The 19,386-nt window shown below is 39.5% G+C and overlaps 1 pseudogene; it reads left to right on the top strand.

Annotated features, from left to right (window-relative positions):
• The first annotated feature begins 4,700 nt into the window (after nucleotides 1-4,700).
• On the top strand, nucleotides 4,701-19,126 carry LOC149153336 (putative linoleate 9S-lipoxygenase 5; annotated as a pseudogene).
• Nucleotides 19,127-19,386: the final 260 nt, after the last annotated feature.

Below are 19,386 nucleotides of genomic sequence, written 5' to 3'. Positions count from 1 at the left end.
CCAATCCACTTTGAAGGTGCAATCAAATAAGAAAAATGGGTTGCGGCAATGGAGGAAGAAATAGAAGCAATAGAAAGGAATGACACATGGGAGTTAGTGAGCCTTCCGAAAGGAAAACATGTTATTGGAGTGAAGTGGGTCTACAAGACCAAAAGCAACATTGAGGGACAGATAGAAAGGCACAAGCCAAGGCTAATTATCAAAGGATACAAGTAGCAACATGGAAGAGATTACGCGGAGATGTTCACGCTAGTCATGCGGATGGAGAAAATGCACGTATTTGTGGCGATTGCGGCGCAACGCAAATGGAGAGTGTATCAAATGGACATAAAATCAGCGTTCTTGAATGGGGTGTTGAAAGAGGAAGTGTATGTCGCACAACTGCTTGGTTATGAGATTGAAGGCCAAGAATACAAAGTATATTGGTTGAAGAAAGATCTTCATGGGTTGAAACAAGCACCGCGCGCATGATACAGCAGGATAGATGCTTACTTGTTGGACAATGGTTTCGACAAATGTGACGGTGAACCTACTCTCTACATCAAAGAGAGCGAAGGTAAGATTCTCATTGTTGTCTTATATGTAGATGATTTGATTTTTACAGGCAGTGATGATTTCCTCATCGCTGATTTCAAACAAGTCATGAAGAATGAATTTGAAATGACTGACTTGGGATTGTTAAGATTTTTTTGGGCATAGAAGTGAAGCAAACAGAAAATGGCATTTTTATCTCTCAAGCAAAGTATGTGGCAGAAATTTTGCAGAGGTTTAAAATGCAGAACAACAAGTCCGCACCAACTCCAATTGTCATAGGGTTGAAGTTGAGCAAAGAAGATTGCAGCAGCAATGTCAATCCGACATTATACAAAAACATGATAGGCAGCTTGATGTATTTGACCACCACTAGGCCGGATATAATGTATGCAGTAAGTTTGGTGTCAAGGTTCATGGAGACACCCAAGGAGACACATTAGCAAGCAGCGAAAATGATTCTAAGGTATGTCAATGGGACAAAATAGTATGGCGTTTTGTACACAACAACAAGTGATTTCAGGCTAGTTGGTTACACTGACAGTGATTGGGCAGGCAGTGTCGATGACAGAAAGAGCATGTTAGGATATGTTTTTCATTTGGATTCCGGAGCCATTTCATGGGCCTCCAAGAAGCAGCCAATAGTGTCACTATCAATAGCAGAAGTTGAATATGTCGCAGCAACAGTGGCAATGTGTCAGGCAATTTGGATGAAAAGGATGTTGAGGGATCTTCATCACGACCAAGAAGCAGGAACAACTATTTTCTGCGACAACATCTTAGTAATTGCATTGTCAAATAATTATGTCTTCCATAAGAGGACCAAGCATATTGATGCTAAATATCATTTTATTAGAGAGTTGATTAACAATGATGAAATTGTGTTGCAGCACTGCACGTCAGAGCAACAATTTGTTGATATTTTCACAAAGCCATTGGCATGTGAAAGTTTTGTTTATCTCAGAAACTGTTTGGGACTTGTCAATGGCGGCAATTATGATCAAGGGAGAGTGTTGGAAATAATAATCCCAACCACCGCAATAAACAGCGTGATAGTAGCCATACTTGTCAGATGTATTTTTGCAGGTTGAGTCTCTGTTTAAAGATGGAAGGACTGAAGCGAGATGTGAACCATTCTGAAACACATCAAGGAATTTAAAGCATCTAATGTACTTTGGTAAATAGATATGGGCAATAATTCATTCAGAAACCATTGCCCACACACCACAAACACCTGCGCCATTCTGATCACACTCAACAACAACATCATATTAATTTCGCTATGTTATGAATTAAATGTAAAAATTGTATGTTGAGTTATATATGAATGTAAAAGTCATTTTGATAGGTTAGAGAGTAAGAGGTTAAAAAAAGAGAGCGCAACTGTCTGGTGAGAAAATGGTGGAGCAAATTTTGATGGGTGTGTGAAAACAATATAATACTAAGTTTTTATTGTGTTGCTCCAAACCTACTTTGTCATTTTTATTGTTAGTGAACATTATTCATAAGTTTCTGAAATATCTTGCCGGTGGGCAAAATCCAAGTTTGTGAAATAACTTTGGGATGGGCGAAGGTAGGTACGCAAAAAAAACAACTTCACGAAAATCAAAGAACTCTGTCTCTCCGCGAAAATTAAATTTCCCAAATATTTCTAACATAAGTTGCGAAGTATCAGCATGACTTTAATTCTGAATGTTGGATTGAAGTGCCGTGGCATTTATCTTCAAACAAGCATACGTCCCCAAATGGAATTGAATAATGAATCGTTTCCACGTAGTTGGGAAATACTAGTGATGTGATTTAAGTGTTAAAGGTGAGAATCATGTTTAATTTGTAATGTTGGATTGGAGTGACATACGATTAATCCTCAAATACGTCATGAAATGGAATTGATTAGTGAGCCTTTTCCACGTGTCCCACCGGTCCCTCGATCAGTTCCGATATCTTCTCTCAATGAAGCTGGAGGCATTAACGATCTCTTGATTTAGAAAAATTATGCTCTGAGATGTGCAAGCAAATCGAAGAGATTGTGATGACAGGAGATTCCAAATCTGTGATTGTGATTGAGTGGGCTCAAGCTCATTCTAATTTTGGGACGCCTCAGCCAAATTCCTTAATCATTTAAACACATCTCATTCATTACATTTTCCGTGAACAAAACTGGTGGCCGACCTCCTTTCCAAAAAACGGCAGATCAGCACGGCGTGGCATTATCAGTTTCATCTCATTAGATAATGGTGTGCCCTACAGTTCTGGTAGTTTCATATTTTAGAGGCAAAGACAGTCTTTTACTACTCTAATATTTGGCTGCTATCTAAGCTTCGGGTTTTTCTGTAGACGAGATTCGATGGATAGTTTTATGTCGTGCCAGGTTCTGTGAGATGTTCTAGTCCCCTAACTTTGTAGTGTTTATTAGCATTTTTGTTGATGGTTTGTGTTTCGGAAAATCAAGTGTTTAGGGTTTTAAAGGTTTTTGAGCTAAAGGCTTATCCTACTTCCCATATCTGTCTAGCAGGGGATGTGTAAGTTTATTAATTAATCTGTTATAATAATAAAAAATAATACTTAATAAAAAATTGTGAGTAAAATATTTAAAGTTCATATTTTTTAAATATATTTGAACAAAGAATTAAATAAATATTTATATATGGAAAAAAATTTGTTAAAATAAAATATTTTAATATTGTATATAAAAAATATTCCATGTGGGTTATCAGTAAAATATTTTGATAAGAATTAAAATTGATATATACTTAAAACTGTATTAATGATAAAAACTCATTTTAATTTTTGTTATAAAATGTCTCAATGTACATGTTATGTAAAATATTTTAATGTCAATTATATATATAATATATCATTTTTAAAAATTTATGGTTATATCATAAAATAAAAATAAAAAATTATGATTAAAACTTTTATTTGGTCATATATATATATATATACACAATTTAAACAATGAAAAATTACACATTGTATTTTATACTCTAAAGAAATTTGCACTTGAAGAAATTTGATTCCTCTTGACTCATGTTAGATCCTTACTTAGATGGATCTATGCTAGTGAAAAGTCAACCTATGAAGACCTTACTAACTCACAAAATGCTGGAGTTTTTTCCCTCTCTTCCTAGATATCTTTTTCCTTTGGAGTTTTCAGAATATTTCTTAGAGACTATAGCGAGTTAAAAATGTAACTACCTTTCATTTTTTAATTGAATTTAAACTATTTTGTTGTAAATTTTCAAATATTCTAAATCTAATAAAAATAAAAACATAATTAAATTTCCAAAATATTCCAAAATCTGAGGGTCTGATGAACATGGATATATATGATTGCAGTAGCCTAACCAGATTGTCTTTTGCCCTGAAAATCATGGAAATTTGGGTCATATTTTAATAAAATCACGTAGGAATTTTCCTAAATCCAAGTTTTAGCTTTCAAACTTTAATATTTTGAGTGCCCTGGAGGTTTTTGATGGTGCTGAATCTATTTCCACCATCAAAAACATGATTCAAACAATGCTACTAAAAGATTTTTTGGAAAAAAAAAATTGAATTTTTTTTACACAGATTCCAGCCACTTTTAGCCGCTCTAGCAATCCCTAAACCTCAGTAAACCTGATTGATTAGAGTAAAACTCTATCCCATCAACATAGGGAACTGAATCCCTACTCCGAAAATCTTCCATCAGGACACGTTTGTCTCATCTGGCAGATAGTCTGCCTCAGCATTCTGCCCGTAATACTTGAGGAGTATCAGTTGATCGATACTTTGAAACATCGATGAACGTGTGCATATAGAATCTACAAGGAATGGGTAGCACTGTTTCACAACATTTATAATGCTCCTGTTTATCCGGGAAAATCTTCCACTCACTCGCTTACGTGACTTATCCCGCCGCACTCCTCGTTGCACAATACTTATCCCTTTGAACTTCTCGTGAACATGACCATAGAACACCTATACTCACTGCACAAGGAACATGCAGGCTTTCGCAAACGATTTATAAGACCACAACATACTCGGAAGGTGTGGAAGACATGATCTCGCATCAGCATTCCACGCCCATTATCATTCTGTTGAACTTGAATCAACATAAGTTACAGATCCCTCCACACACATTCTTGTATTTTGGTTGATTGCAGCCATATCCAATTCGAACATCCACCATGGATAAACTTAAACAGAAGATTAATGGTTTGGTTGTGCTACAAAGGAAAAATATTTTAGATTTCAATCATTTCAGCGAAGAGGTCCTAGACGGTGTTAGCGAGCTCATTGGGAAGGGAGTCTCATTCTAGCTTGTCAGTGCATCCAGAATAGATTCTAGTAGGAGTCGATTGCTTATTCATTATAAACTCAATCCTTACCTTTTTTTTTTTTTGCCAGTTTTTATTGATTTAGGCGATTCAGCCAATTTTCATATGATTTAATCTCCAAGCTGTATTAACCATAAACTCTTTTGCAGACAATGGAAGTGGAAAGTTGGGTGAGAAAGCGGTTCTGAATAACTGGATTTCTACTCATGAAAGACTTGTCACTGGCAAGACCACGTATGGCATCGAATTCGAATGGTACTCTGACTTCGGAATCCCCGGAGCATTCGTCATCACAAATTCGCATCTTGATCAGTTCTTCCTCAACTCTCTTACTCTTCAAGTTCCAGGTCATGGCGATGTTCATTTTCACTGCAACTCTTGGGTTTATCCCGTCTCTAAATACAACAAAGGCGGTGTCTTCTTCTATAATCGGGTAATATAAATATGTGATGAGTGTGTAAAGTCTGAGAAATCCTCGATTGATCTCCACTATGAGATTGGGTACAGTTTTCTAAATATGAAACGAAGAAATATTTATGGGCTACTAACTGCGTTTAACTATAATCTCCAGAGCTTTCTCCCAGCAAATTCTCCCCCCGCACTCATAAAACTGAGGAATGAAGAGTTGATAAGCCTGAGAGGTGAATACAATGGAATTGCAGAGACTGAGAGGAAGGAATGGGACAGAGTGTATGACTATGCTTTGTACAATGATCTGGGAGACCCAGACAAGAATATGGAGCTTAGCCGCCCAGTGCTGGGAGGGTCTCAGCACTTTCCGTACCCTCGAAGAGTGAGAAGGGGTCGACGACCTACAAACACAGGTGAGATTTGTTGTATTGCCCCAACAATTCCATCCCCATTTCCCCATTCAATCCCCTAATTTTGTGGCCTGCGTTTTCATGTCAGACCCCGCTGCTGAAAGTAGACTGCCATTAGAAATGAACTTCAACATATACGTTCCACGAGATAAACGTTATGGGCATCTGAAAATGTTTGATTTCTTATCGGATTCCCTCAAGTCAGTCGTGCAATTCTTGATACCAGAGATAACATCTCTGTTCGATCCAACCCCCAACAAATTCGAATCGTTTGAAGACATTAGGAAGCTCTACTCTGATGGGATAAAGCTTCCCGACAACTCAATTCTTGACGCTGTTAAGAATGGTGTTCTGTCTCTTGAGTTCATGAAAGAGTTTTTCACAACAGATGGCAAAAGTTTGCTCAAATATCCTCTTCCTCAAGTTATTGCCGGTAAGTACTCTTCTAAACTCATCCTTGGATGTACTTAACTGCACAAGATTTCCAGTAGACTGGATTAGTGAACTTAGCGCAAATTAAATTAATGGATGCAACTAATGAATTTGCCTGGAGGAGAGATGAAGAGTTTGCGTGCCAGATGCTTGCAGGTGGCAATCCAGTTGTTATACAGAGACTCCAAGTAATTAGCAAAGCACTAAGTTTCAAACTGATCTTATCTTTGGAGCTTAACTTTCAGGGACATCCTTATTTAGATTACGGATTTTTAGAATATTCAATCAAGGTACTAAAAACTTGAGATTTTTAGATTTGGTGGGAATTTGGCTAATAAATTTATGATGAATTTGATTTGCGTTGTTTAAACTGGTTTTTTTTATTCTATATGGATTTAGCACCATCAAAACTTTATAGGTTATTTGGATTGTGAAGAATTCACCTGTCATACTTGTGATTTCAATGAATCCCCACTATTTTCACATGAATCCTGACCAAATTCTATACCAATTAGATAAAAAAATAAAAACTAAAATACTTTTCCAAAAAATCACACTTAAAAACTACTAGGTTTCGAAAATGTGGCAATGATTTAACTTCTTTTTATAAAAAAAATTGAATTTTTATTATATTTATATATGATTGCTTGAATTGACAGAGCTTTCCTCCGAGAAGTACACTAGACCCAGAAATGTATGGTCCTCAAATCAGTTCAATTACTCTTCACATATAGAACAGAATCTCAACGGCCTAATAGTTGAGCAGGTATGGTCCAACTCAGTACTTGTTCCTTATTGTGATTCTCTCCATGTAATTCTTCACAAAGTGATATAATATATTCAGGCTCTAGGGGACAACAAACTGTTCATTCTGGACCACCATAAGGTGTTCACGCCATATCTGAATCGAATAAACGCTCTCTCTACCAAGATATATGCCTCTCGCACAATTCTCTTCCTTAATAAAGATGGCACATTAAGACCTGTTGCAATCGAGCTAAGTCTACCTCCATCAGATCAGGGTGGGGAAAGTATTCGGAAGGTTCTAACTCCAGCAGAGGAGGGCGTACAAGGAGCTCTATGGCAGCTCGCTAAGGTCTATGTGACCATTAATGATTATGGTTATCATCCACTCATCAGTCACAGGTAAAATCTCTTAGCCATTAGTGGATTTCATGCATATATTAAGAATTTACTAAGCAGATTAAAGAGAGAATTAGAAACTATCAAAAATAAGATTTAAAAAAGTTTCCTAATGGTAAGAACATACAATTTAGTTTCAGTTCTTTGATAATCAGCCATTATATCTATGGTTTATACCAAGTAATGGTAGAATTTGTTCAGGCTTAAAACTCATGCGGTCTTAGAACCATTTGTGATAGCTACCAACAGACAGTTGAGTGTGATGCATCCCGTTCACAAGCTATTGAGTCACCATTTCTGGGACACCATGAACATCAATGCTTTGGCTCGCCAAACTCTTATAAATGCTGCAGGCGTTCTTGAAAGAACCGTCTTTCCTAGAAAGTATGCTATGGAGATGTCTGCTCTAGCGTAGAAGGACTGGAGGTTCGATGAACAAGCTTTACCTGTAGATCTTCTCAAAAGGTAACCATAGTCATAACTGACTGAAATCTTAGCTTCTCTGTGTCAAACATTTGAATTTTTATTAATAAAGTATGATACATTTGAATTTGAATTTAATCAATACTATATATATATATATATATATGGCGACAACTTGAACAGGGGTATGGCAGTTGTGGACTCATCAAGGCCCCATGTGTCACGCCCCCAAGCCTGCGGTAGTCTTTCAACTGTGCTAGGAGAGGTACGACACCACCGAACACTTTGTTTTCACCAATACTTATGTTCGTGGACTATGCCTAACCACTTATTCCTACTTAGTTTGTATTTTGCAACCAAGTATTATTAATATTTCCTTTATACCAATGAACACCCATACACATTCATTAGCATCAGCTATTATACATGAATAACACAATTGCACAATATAAAGGGAAGGGCAACTCCCTGAACAATGAGTCTGCCCGATAATATATTATATAGTCTTTCAATATTACAAGCTTTTACAAGTATACTTGAAAACACCAAGTTTCATACTTAGCCAAATTTACAATCTTCGGCAAACTCGGTTTCCCAGCTCGTCGGCGCCTCCGCACGGTCGCCGCATGACTCACCAACCCTTCATTCACCTCGTCGCACGATCGTGTTGTTTGCCCAACTTGGGCGCGTCTCCAAGTCACCACACACGGGCGCCTCTACCCGAGACACACTTTTGTCCACAATCTCAACACTTCACCAAATGTCACACCGTGCACACTTGCACGACGGGCGGGTGCTCACCCGAGTCACCCAAGAATCCGTGCCAAGTCGTCGCACATACCGGGTGCCACACCTATGCACGCCTAACTCCAACCGACGGGCGACCTCTACCCGCGCCCTTCACCCAAAACCAAGAAATGCATCACCTCCGTGCGACCTTGCCCAAGAGTGGGTGCATTACCAAATCTGCGCCTTTCCTCTTGTGTGTCCACCTACTAGATCTGCGCACTTCTCTTCTCTTGTGTGTCCACCTACTAGATGTCCACTTGCTTCAATTCGTAGGTTGGCATGCATAAGTTTTAACCCATGCCTCCACGCATATAAAAACTCGTCGCTCTTCCCTCCTACGCACTTCATTACAACATAATGCCTTCACACGCATAGGTCGAGCTCACACTTCAAGCCGGAGCGCGCGCATAAGGACTGCAGGTCCTTACATCCTCCTCCACCTGAAGTCATTGTCGTCCTTGACAACATACCATCCTGGTAGCCATCCACCAAGATCATCATCAATATCTGTCTCATCCTCGGTCCATGATGTCAACTCCTCCACATACTGCAAACATCCCTGCAACATATGTAGAAATCCCATCTCCATCATGTGTTGTCCCCATCCTGTGAACTGTCCTCCTTGCCTGCCTGATGCCAGCATCTCTCCGTGCACTTCTGGACCCCATGTTTGAACTAGTTGGGTAGCTAATCCAACTGTCACGCTCAAGCCATGAGAGTGAACATCCTTATGCCTTCACCAGTCTATCTCAGATTCTGCCACATCCCGAACTCACCAAGAATCTCACCCATGCTCAGGTCCATGGAAACTCCATCCCATCTGCAACATGTCATGATGCTTGATGCCAAGCCATCCCTGCACCATCTGTCATACCTGCTCAACCTGTTTTAAGGACTCACTGCCATGAGCAGCTAACAATGAACCCCATATTCTTTGTCATCTAAGAAGATGTGGAGGGAGTAGAGCTTGAAGGCTCACCCTCACTAATCATCTCAATCCATCTGTCAAGATCTTCTATTTCCATCCTCTGTAGATAAGTGACGCGATCCTCCTCCCGGACATTGGGCCTCACATATGCCTCATCATCATCATCATCATCGTCAACCACTTCTAGCCTTCTTGACAAATCCAAGATACTATCTGAAAGTGTCCTGATGACCAATGACTGCTCGGTAAGCTTCGTCTCAACCGTAGACAACAACTTACTCATGTCTTCCATCCGCTTCTCATCCTCCATTTGCATTATTTCCAATTTACAATAAGGCTTTGTCACTCCAATGGTTGGTACACCAATGGGCACATCCTCCCTTCCATCGTAAATATATAGCCTCTTCAAATGTGGAACAATCATAGCATCAAATTGTTTCAAGAATTCCATTCCCAACACAGATTCGTAGTCATCAATTCGCACTATAGTGAAGTCGACCTTCCCTGTCCACTCACCTAGTGTTGTGTCCACTTTTTCAGCTACACCAAGAATACTATCCGGAGGAGAATTGACTGTCTTCATCTGTGCCTTCACCGGTACAAATTTCAGCCCAATTCTTCTTGCAGTATCTTCACCCATGAAGTTGTGAGTAGCCCCACTATCCACCATAGTGAGTATATCAGCACCCACAACCTTCATCCAAACATACTCCAACCTGTTCCTCTCAGGATCCCTCCGAGAGATCACCTCTGTAGCAGCAACAACACCAAGTATCTGCATCATCCCCACAGAAGCTTCTTCATTCTTCGTATTAGATTGTGCAATCGCAGCCACTTTCGGTCTAGAAGGACAATTCTTCACCGTATGTGGTCCAGCACATATCCAACACTTCAAGGCTTTCTTCGTCTTCAAATTATCATCCAATTTCGAAGCATCATCCTTCTTCTTATCTTTCGGCTTATCGGACTTCTTCTTCCTATCATCAGAAGTCTCATCATAATGCTCCACCAACCTGTCCACAGCAGTAAAAGCTTCCTCAAGTGTTCTAATCCTCTGCCTCTTCACTTCATTGCATGCCCAAGGCTTCAACCCAATAATGAAATTGAACACCTTGTCCCTCTCCGCCATGTCAGGAAGTTCCAGAACCGCACTTGCAAACTCCCGTTGATATGTCTGAAGGTTCCCGGTCTGCTTTATGAACTTAATTTTCATCCTTGCTTCCCACGTTTCATCCTGAGGACTAAAATGGGTCTGCAAAGCTTTCTTCATCTCATCCCACGAAGTAATTTCACCAGCACTGCCATTGGCAATCTGATCCATTCTCCTTCGCCACCACATCTTAGCATCTTTCGTTAAGAACTGAGCAGCTACCTTGACCTTCGTCTCATCATCAGATAGACCCCATCGTTCCAAGTACTACTCCATGTCCCATAGAAAGTGGCCAAGAGTATTTTCACTCCTTGTACCATCGTAAGATTCTTGTTCCTTGACTTTCACATGAGGCACTCCTCCACCTGAGTTATGCCTCATGGCCTTCTTCAACACCGTGATCTCATCTCTGGCTTCGTTAAGAGATTTTCGCAAGCCCACGATCTTTGCAAGACCTTGGTCTCTTGCCTCTTCAACCTCCTTGACCCTTACTTCAAGTTGTGTACACATAAGATCAGTGTACTCGTGTTGAGTCCAGAGTTCATCGAGCTCTTCCTTCATCTTCGAATTGGCCTCTTAATCCCTCTCGATCAAGTCCATCTTCTTAGTCCAGAAAGCTTCCAAGTCCTCCATCTTCTCCAACACCTTTTCAATAGTAGCATCCTTTGCACCATGACTAGACCCAGCCTGAGATTCAGCTGCCATTGCTAACAGCTTCCTTCTTATTTGCGATCTAGTTTTGACCATCCAACAGCTTCACCAAGATGCCTGCAACCTGAACCAACCCTTGTTCCACTTGTATGTGAAACAACTTCCTTCACCTGCAAGTACCTGCTTCACTGTCACCAACTGTCAAGCTTCTTCAACCCTGAATCAACTTCAATCACCAGCTCCAACCGAGCTCTGATACCAACTGTCACGCCCCCAAGCCTGTGGTAGTCTTTCAACCGTGCTAGGCGAGGTGCGGCACCACCGAACACTTTCTTTTCACCAATACTTATGTTTGTGGACTACGCCTAACCACTTATTCCTACTTAGTTTGTGTTTCGCAACCAAGTATTATTAATATTTCCTTTATACCAATGAACACCCATACACATTCATTAACATCAGCAATTATACATGAAGAACACAATTGCACAGTATAAAGGGAGGGGCAACTCCCTGAACAATGAGTCTACCTGATAATATATTATGCAGTGTTTCAATATTACAAGTTTTTACAAGTATACTTGAAAACACCAAGTTTCATACTTAGCCAAATTTACAATCTTCAGCAAACTCGGTTGCCCAGCTCGTCGGCGCCTCCGCACGGTCGCCCACAACTCACCAACCCTTTGTTCACCTTGTCGCACGATCGTGTTGTTTTCCCAACTTGGGCGCGTCTCCAAGTCGCCACACACGGGCGCCTCTACCCGAGACACACCTTTGTCCACAATCTCAACACTTCACCAAATGTCACACCATGCACACTTGCACGACGGGCGGGCGCTCACCCGAGTTACCCAAGAACTCGTGCCAAGTCGTCGCACAAACCGGGTGCCACACCCATGCACGCCTAACTCCAACCGGCGGGCGACCTCTACCCGCGCCCTTCACCCAAAACCAAGAAATGTGTCACCTCCGTGCGGCCTTGCCCAAGAGTGGGCGCATTACCAAATCTGCGCCTTTCCTTTTGTGCATCCACCTACTAGATCTGCGCACTTCTCTTCTTGATGAGCAAAGTCGTTGTGTGTTCCAAATGAGCTCTGCGCCTTGTTAGTTTATACGAGTGGCAGGGCGAGTTAGCCTACCCGGCCAACTCGTCCTCCATGCCTTAACGCACCCACACTCCATTGCAATACCCCGTCGGCTTGCTTCAAGTCGTAGGTCGGCCTCCATAAGTTTTAACCCATGCCTCCACGCATATAAAAACTCATCGCTCTTCCCTCCTATGCACTTCATTACAACATAATGCCTTTGCACACATAGGTAGAGCTCGCACATCAAGCCGGAGCACGCACATAAGGACTGCAGGTCCTTACACCATGGGCTGAAGCTAATGATCGAAGACTACCCTTATGTTGTGGATGGGTTGGAGATATGGTTCGCCATAGAAACTTGGATTAAGGAGTACCTATCCTTGTACTACCAAAACGATGGTGCAGTGCAATCTGATACAAAGCTTCAAGCATGGTGGGGCGAAATCAGAAATGTTGGTCATGGAGACAAGAAGGCCGAGACATGGTGGTACAACATGGAGACCATTGAAGAAGTTGAAAAGATATTAACAACGATCATATGGGTGGCCTTTGTTGGGAATTTTTGATAATTCCAAAACAAAAATGAACAGAGAATAATGCTCTATTTTTAACACAGAAAATGGAGTTTTTCACACACCAAAAAAAAACTTTGTATTTATTAACAATACTAACTATTACAAAAAATTCTTCCTCTCACAGAGGGATTCTTCTAAATAAAACTGAAAAAAAAAACTTTCGACCAACAAGTGAAACCCAAATCCTCTGAGCTCATGGAAGCAACAAATAAAAAAAATCAGAGCGTTGCACGCCTGTAAAAATTCATACAATCACTGGAGCCCTCTGCCTCTGCACTGTTGTGCATTACAAAAAAAACACTCTGTCTCTCACTACAAAGATTTACATTGTTGTGTGTAATTTTTTTTTTTTTCATTCACACGCTGCTGCGTATTGCATTTCATTCTCAACAAAAACAAACAGGGCATAACTTTACGTTTCACTTGTGCCATAAAAAAAACAATAAAATTAAAGTCTTCACCTACATTTACCAACCGCAGTAAGTTTCCATTAATTACTTCACATGGCGATATATATTTTTATTATTAACCGTAGATTTTACTCCACGTTAATCGGACGATTGTCAGTCAAAATCGCACGGCTCTTTTTATCGAACTTTATGCACCGGGGAAAGTTGTTTTTGCAAAACCACTCAGGCACGTGTTGGCTGAAGAATGTGCTCGCTGCCCTCAGAGAAATACCATTGTTTCGTAAACGGTGGTGTGGGGAATCCTCAGACGGTTTTCCAAAATAAACGCTGCAGTTGAAAGTACCATTTCAACACTCCCCTTTAATTTCAACTGCTGGGTTATTAGTCATACCCAGACATTTCCTCAAAACTCAAAACTTTTCTGCCCCAATGGTTTGGTCAGAATATTCGCAACCTGCTCCTGAGTTCTGCAGTGTTCTAAAACAATTTCTCCATTGTTTACCAATTCCCTGATGTAATGAAACTTTGTGTCAATGTGTTTCGTTCTCTTATGAAACACAAAATTCTTGGATAATGCAATAGCTGAGCTATTATCACAAAAAATCACAGTTGCTTTTGCTTGCTCTTGGCATAAACTCCTTAACATCCTTCTCATCCAAATTGCTTGACACGCTGCTACTGTAGATGCCACATATTCTGCCTCTACTGTAGACAATGCTACAATACGCTGTTTTTTAGAAGCCCATGAAATGGCTCCTGAACCCATGTGAAAAACATAACCGAATGTGCTTTTCCAATCATCTACACTTCCAGCCAAATCACTATCAGTGTATCCAATTAAATCTGAACATTCTGAAACAATATATAAAATGCCAAACCTTTTAGTACCTTTAACATACCTCAGAATCCTTTTTGCTACCTGCCAATGTGCTTCTTTTGGCCTTTCCATGGATCTGGAAATCAAATTAACAACATGCATTATATCCGGTCTAGTTGCAGTAAAATACATGAGGGTGCCAACTATGCTCTTGTACAAACTAGGATCAAAATCCTTGTTGTTGTCTTCTTTGCTGAGTTTTAATCCCATCACTGTGGGAGTGATTGCTGCTTTTCTCTCCTGCATATTAAATCTTTCCAACACTTCATTAACATATTTCACTTGTGAGATAAAAATCTCATTTCCATTTTTTCCTACTTCTATTCCTAAGAAGTATCTCAGCAAACCCATGTCAGTGATTTCAAATTCTTCTTTCATGAATGTTTTGAAATTTTCAATAAGGTAATTATCATTACCTGTGAAAATAACATCATCAACATATAACACAACAATTAGTAATTTAACATCTTTTTTTTTGATGTAGAGAGTGGGTTCTCCCTCATACTTTTCAAATCCATTTTCCAGTAGATAGGAATCTATCCTACTGTACCACGCTCTTGGTGCTTGCTTCAGCCCATAAAGAGCTTTCTTTAATCTGCACACTTTGTGCTCTTGGCCTTTATTTTCATAGCCTAGAGGTTGTTCAATATAAACCTCTTCCATTAACACTCCATTTAGGAATGCTGACTTCACGTCCATTTGGTAAACTTTCCACTTGTTTTGTGCTGCTATGGACAACACTGCTCTCACGGTTTCCATTCTAGCAACCGGTGCGAAAGTTTCCTCATAGTCTCTCCCATGCTGCTGCTTATATCCTTTGACAACAAGTCTTGCCTTGTGTCTTTCTATTTTGCCTTCAGCATTACTCTTGGTCTTGTAGACCCATTTAACTCCAATGACTTCTTTTCCTTTTGGTAGTTCAACTAAATCCCATGTCTTGTTTCTTTCTATGGCATTGATCTCCTCATCCATAGCTTCTATCCATTTCCTATCCTTAATTGCTTCTTCGAAATGAACAGGGTCATCAACATAACAATATAAAGCAAACAAAGAGTTCATACCTTCATTTGTTGCCTCTTGTTCATAAATGTCACTTAAATTTATGAACTTCTTACCTTTTTCATTTGATGTACAAGTGCTTGAAGAAGCACTTGAATTTCCTCCTTGTGGTGTGCTTGGAGAAGCACCTTCATTTCTCCTCAAGGGTGTCTCTTGCTGCCCTTGTGTTGGTGCTGCTGTTTGGCGATGTATTTCAGCCATCTCCTTATCATCTTCATCATGTTACAAAGAGTTTTTAACATTCACTGTCTTCTCTATGCTTCCATCCCAAGCTTCCTCCTCAATGAACTGAACATATCTACTCACAATAAGCTTCTTGGTGGATGGGTTATACAACCTATAAGCTTTGGATTCCTCACTGTATCCAATGAAAATGCATTTTTCCCCTTTGTTGTCCAACTTCTTCCTTAGTTGATTTGGAATGTGTGCATAAGCTACCCATCCAAAAACCTTCATGTGGGTGACTCCTTGCTTTGTTCCACTCCATGCTTCTTCTGGCACTTTGTTCATGACTGCTTTTGTAGGGCATCTATTCAAAATGTACGCTGCACAGTGTACAGCTTCAGCGGAATAATCATTTGGCAAATGCTTTGCCTTTAACATACTCCTCGCCATATCCATGATTGTCCTATTCTTCCTTTTGACAACTCCATTTTGTTGCGGAGTGTACCTAGTGGTAAACTGCTTATGAATTCCATTTTCTCTACAAAAATGTAGAAATTCTTTGGAGATATACTCACCTCCTCTATCTGTTCTTAGAACTTTAATATGCAGCCCACTTTGGTTTTCTACAAGTGCTTTGAAATTGCAAAATCTTTCAAACGCTTCACTTTTTTTCTTCAAGAAATAAACCCAAGTTTTTCTAGTAAAATCATCAATAAATGTTAACATATAGTGGCTGCTTCAAGTGATGGAGTTTGCATCGGTCCACATAAATTTGAGAGGACAATCTCTAAGGGTGCTTTTGCCATTATGCTTTTCCGAGATGAAAAACTTTCTCTGTGTTGTTTCCCCAAGATACAACCTTCACAAAGTCTGACTGGTTTCTCTATCAATGGTAATCCTCTCACCATTCCTTTTCTATTGAACAAGTTAAGATCTCTAAAGTTGAGATGTCCAAATTTCAAGTGCCACAACCAATTTTCATCTTTTGGTTCACTTTGGAAAGCCTCTTGTGTCACTACTGCTATTTCTTCTCTATTTTTTAAATCTTCTTTCATTCTGAGAGGGAACATCTTGTTCCTTGTCATCTTCACTTCAACAATACATTGTTTGCTGGGTGTTTTATCCATGATGGTGCATACATCATCCACAAAGAAAACATTGTACCCCTTTTGAATAAGCTGTCCAATACTTATGAGATTACATTTCATTCCAGGAACATAATAAATATCTGATATGGTTTTCTTTTCACCTTTCTTTGTTAAGACATTTACTTTTCCTTTTCCCATAACAAAAGCTTTATTATTAGTCCCTAGTGTGACTTGTGACTTCACACTCTGATCTAACATAGAAAACAGGGCTATGTTTCATGTCATATGATTACTGCAACCGGAGTCTAGAAACCATACATCTTCACTCTTTGCTTTAGCCATATTACAGGCTAAAAACAAATTATCTTGGCTGATATTTTCTCTAGTGAAATTTGCACTAGTTCTATTACTCATATCATGTTGCTTCTTCATATATTCTTTTGCATAATGCCCATATTTTTTACAATAGTGACATTAGACATTGGATTTATCATACCTTTGTCTTTGAGCATGATGTTGTCCACTTTGGCTGCTACCTTGGCCTTGGTTCTGATTTGGATTGCTGCCTCTTCTTTGAGCATTTGCTGGACTATTTCTTCCACCTCAATTTTGGCTTCTGCCTCTTCCTCTCTTGTTTCCTCTGCCTTGACCTCTTCCTCTTCCAAAGGACATCTAGGTCTTAAAGGCATGTTCTAGAGATGAGTTTTCATTTCTACTCAATCTCTGCTCATGTGTTATCAGTGATGCATGTAGTTCATCAACTGAGAAGTTTGTGAGATCCTTTGTCTCTTCTATGGTGGTGATAATCACATCGAACCTTGAGGGTAGGATCCTCAATAGTTTCTCCACAATCATCCTTTCTTCAAGAATCTCTCCATTAGACCTTATCTGTGTGACCAGACCAATCACATGTGTGAAGAATGAGTCAATATTATCTGACTCCTTCATGCAGAGAGTCTCAAAATCTCTCCTCAGCCACTGTAGTTTCGCTGTCTTCACTTTCTCCATGCCTTGATAGACTATCTTGAGAGTTTTGCATGCTTCTTTGGATCTCTTGGCTACTGCTATCCTTAGAAACACACTCTCATGCACTGCTTGATACAAAAAATAGAGGGCTTTAGAATCCTTCTTCTTATTGCTCTTCAACAGATCTTTCTCTACCTGAGTTAAATTATTAAACTCATTTTCATCTGCTGGTTCTTCAAAACCATTTTCAACAAATTTCCATAAGTCTTGGGAAGCAAGAAAAGCTCTCATAGTTATTGTCTAATAGTCATAGTTTTTTCCATTAAATTGTGGGAGTTGAGTATTACAGATACTCATGCTAGCGCTGGATCCAGCCATTCTTGTACTCTTAACTATGTTTTAAAATACTTGACTGTGTATTTAAAATAACTGATTGTCCTCAACAGTAACACAAAAACTAACTTGAGAAATACCTTGGATTCTTTCTTGACTGAGTCTTCACTCTGCTAGAGAATGCTGCAACAAGAAAACCTTCCTTCAGCTTCTTTGACACCTTCAAAGAGCCTGGACAAGCTCTGATACCATGTTGGGAATTTCTGATAATTCCAAAACAAAAATGAACAGAGAATAATTCTCTGTTTTTAACACAGAAAACAAAGTTTTTCACACACCAAAAAAAACAACTTTGTATTCATTAACAATACTGACTGCTACAAAGAATTCTTCCTCCAACAGAAGGATTCTTCTAAATATAACCATTACAAAAAAAACACTCTGTCTCTCACTACAAAGATTTACACTGCTGTGTGTAAAAAAAAAATATTTTTCATTCCCGCGCTGCTGCTTATTGCGTTTCATTCTCAACAAAAACAAATAGGGCATAACTTTACGTTTCACTTGTGCCATAAAAAAAACAATAAAATTAAAGTCTTCACCTACATTTACCAACCGCAGTAAGTTTCTATTAATTACTTCACATGGCGATATATATTTTTATTATTAACCATAGATTTTACTCCACTTAATTGGACGATTCTCAGTGAAAATCGCACGGCTCTTTTTATCGAACTTTACCCACCGGGGAAAGTTGTTTTAGCAAAACCACTCAGGCACGTATCGGTTGAAAAATGTGCTCGTTGCCCTTGGAGAAATACCATTGTTTCGTAAACGGCGGTGTAGGGAATCCTCAGACGGTTTTCCAAAATAAACGCTGCAGTTGAAAGTACCATTTCAACAGCCTTGGCTCTTCACGCTGTAGTTAATTTTGGACAATATCCTTACGTTGGATACATGCCTAATCGATCCAGCATGAGCAGAGGGTTGATCCCCCAAGAAGGGTCCCCAGAATTCTCAGAGTTGATGGAGAATCTGGACCGAGTTATTCTCAGAACAATAAGCAACAAATTTGAAACAACCCTGAACATGGCCCTCATTGAAATCCTATCCAGGAACTCAACAGACGAGATATATCTAGGGCAGAGAATCACAAATGAATGGACGGATGATAAACGTGAGATAGAGGCGTTCGAACGCTTTGGAAGAAAGTTGAGGGTGATAGAGAGAAATATAAGAAAGAGAAACGAGGATAAGAAGTTGAAGAACAGGTCTGGTCCTGCGCAGGTTGCTTATACTTCATCCAAATATCTCTGATCTCAGTCAAGAAGGAGGACTCCACGGCAAGGGAATTCCAAACAGTATTTCTATTTAACCATATTTAGTTATTAATTAGCCAAGTAGGTCATTCATAACTGCAAATATAATATTTATGAATAAAGTTACTTAACCATGAAGTGGATTGATATTCACATGTCACTGAGTCAGTTCGTTAAGTTTATTTTCTTTCCTAAATAAAATATTGTTTTTTCTAACGTTTTTATTTGGGTAAATAGTTTCTCTATCCCATTCGGATGACCTCGATAGGGTTGATCCTTTCTAAGCTTAGCTGTGTATTAGAAAAACCGAAAACAC

Source organism: Pinus tabuliformis, chromosome 9 (genome assembly GCF_031772625.1).
Source record: "Pinus tabuliformis cultivar Carrire ecotype Pingquan chromosome 9, CPIR1, whole genome shotgun sequence".
Classification (NCBI taxonomy): Eukaryota; Viridiplantae; Streptophyta; class Pinopsida; order Pinales; family Pinaceae; genus Pinus; species Pinus tabuliformis.
Note: the sequence above shows the minus strand (reverse complement) of the source record. Positions and strands in the feature narration are given on the sequence as shown.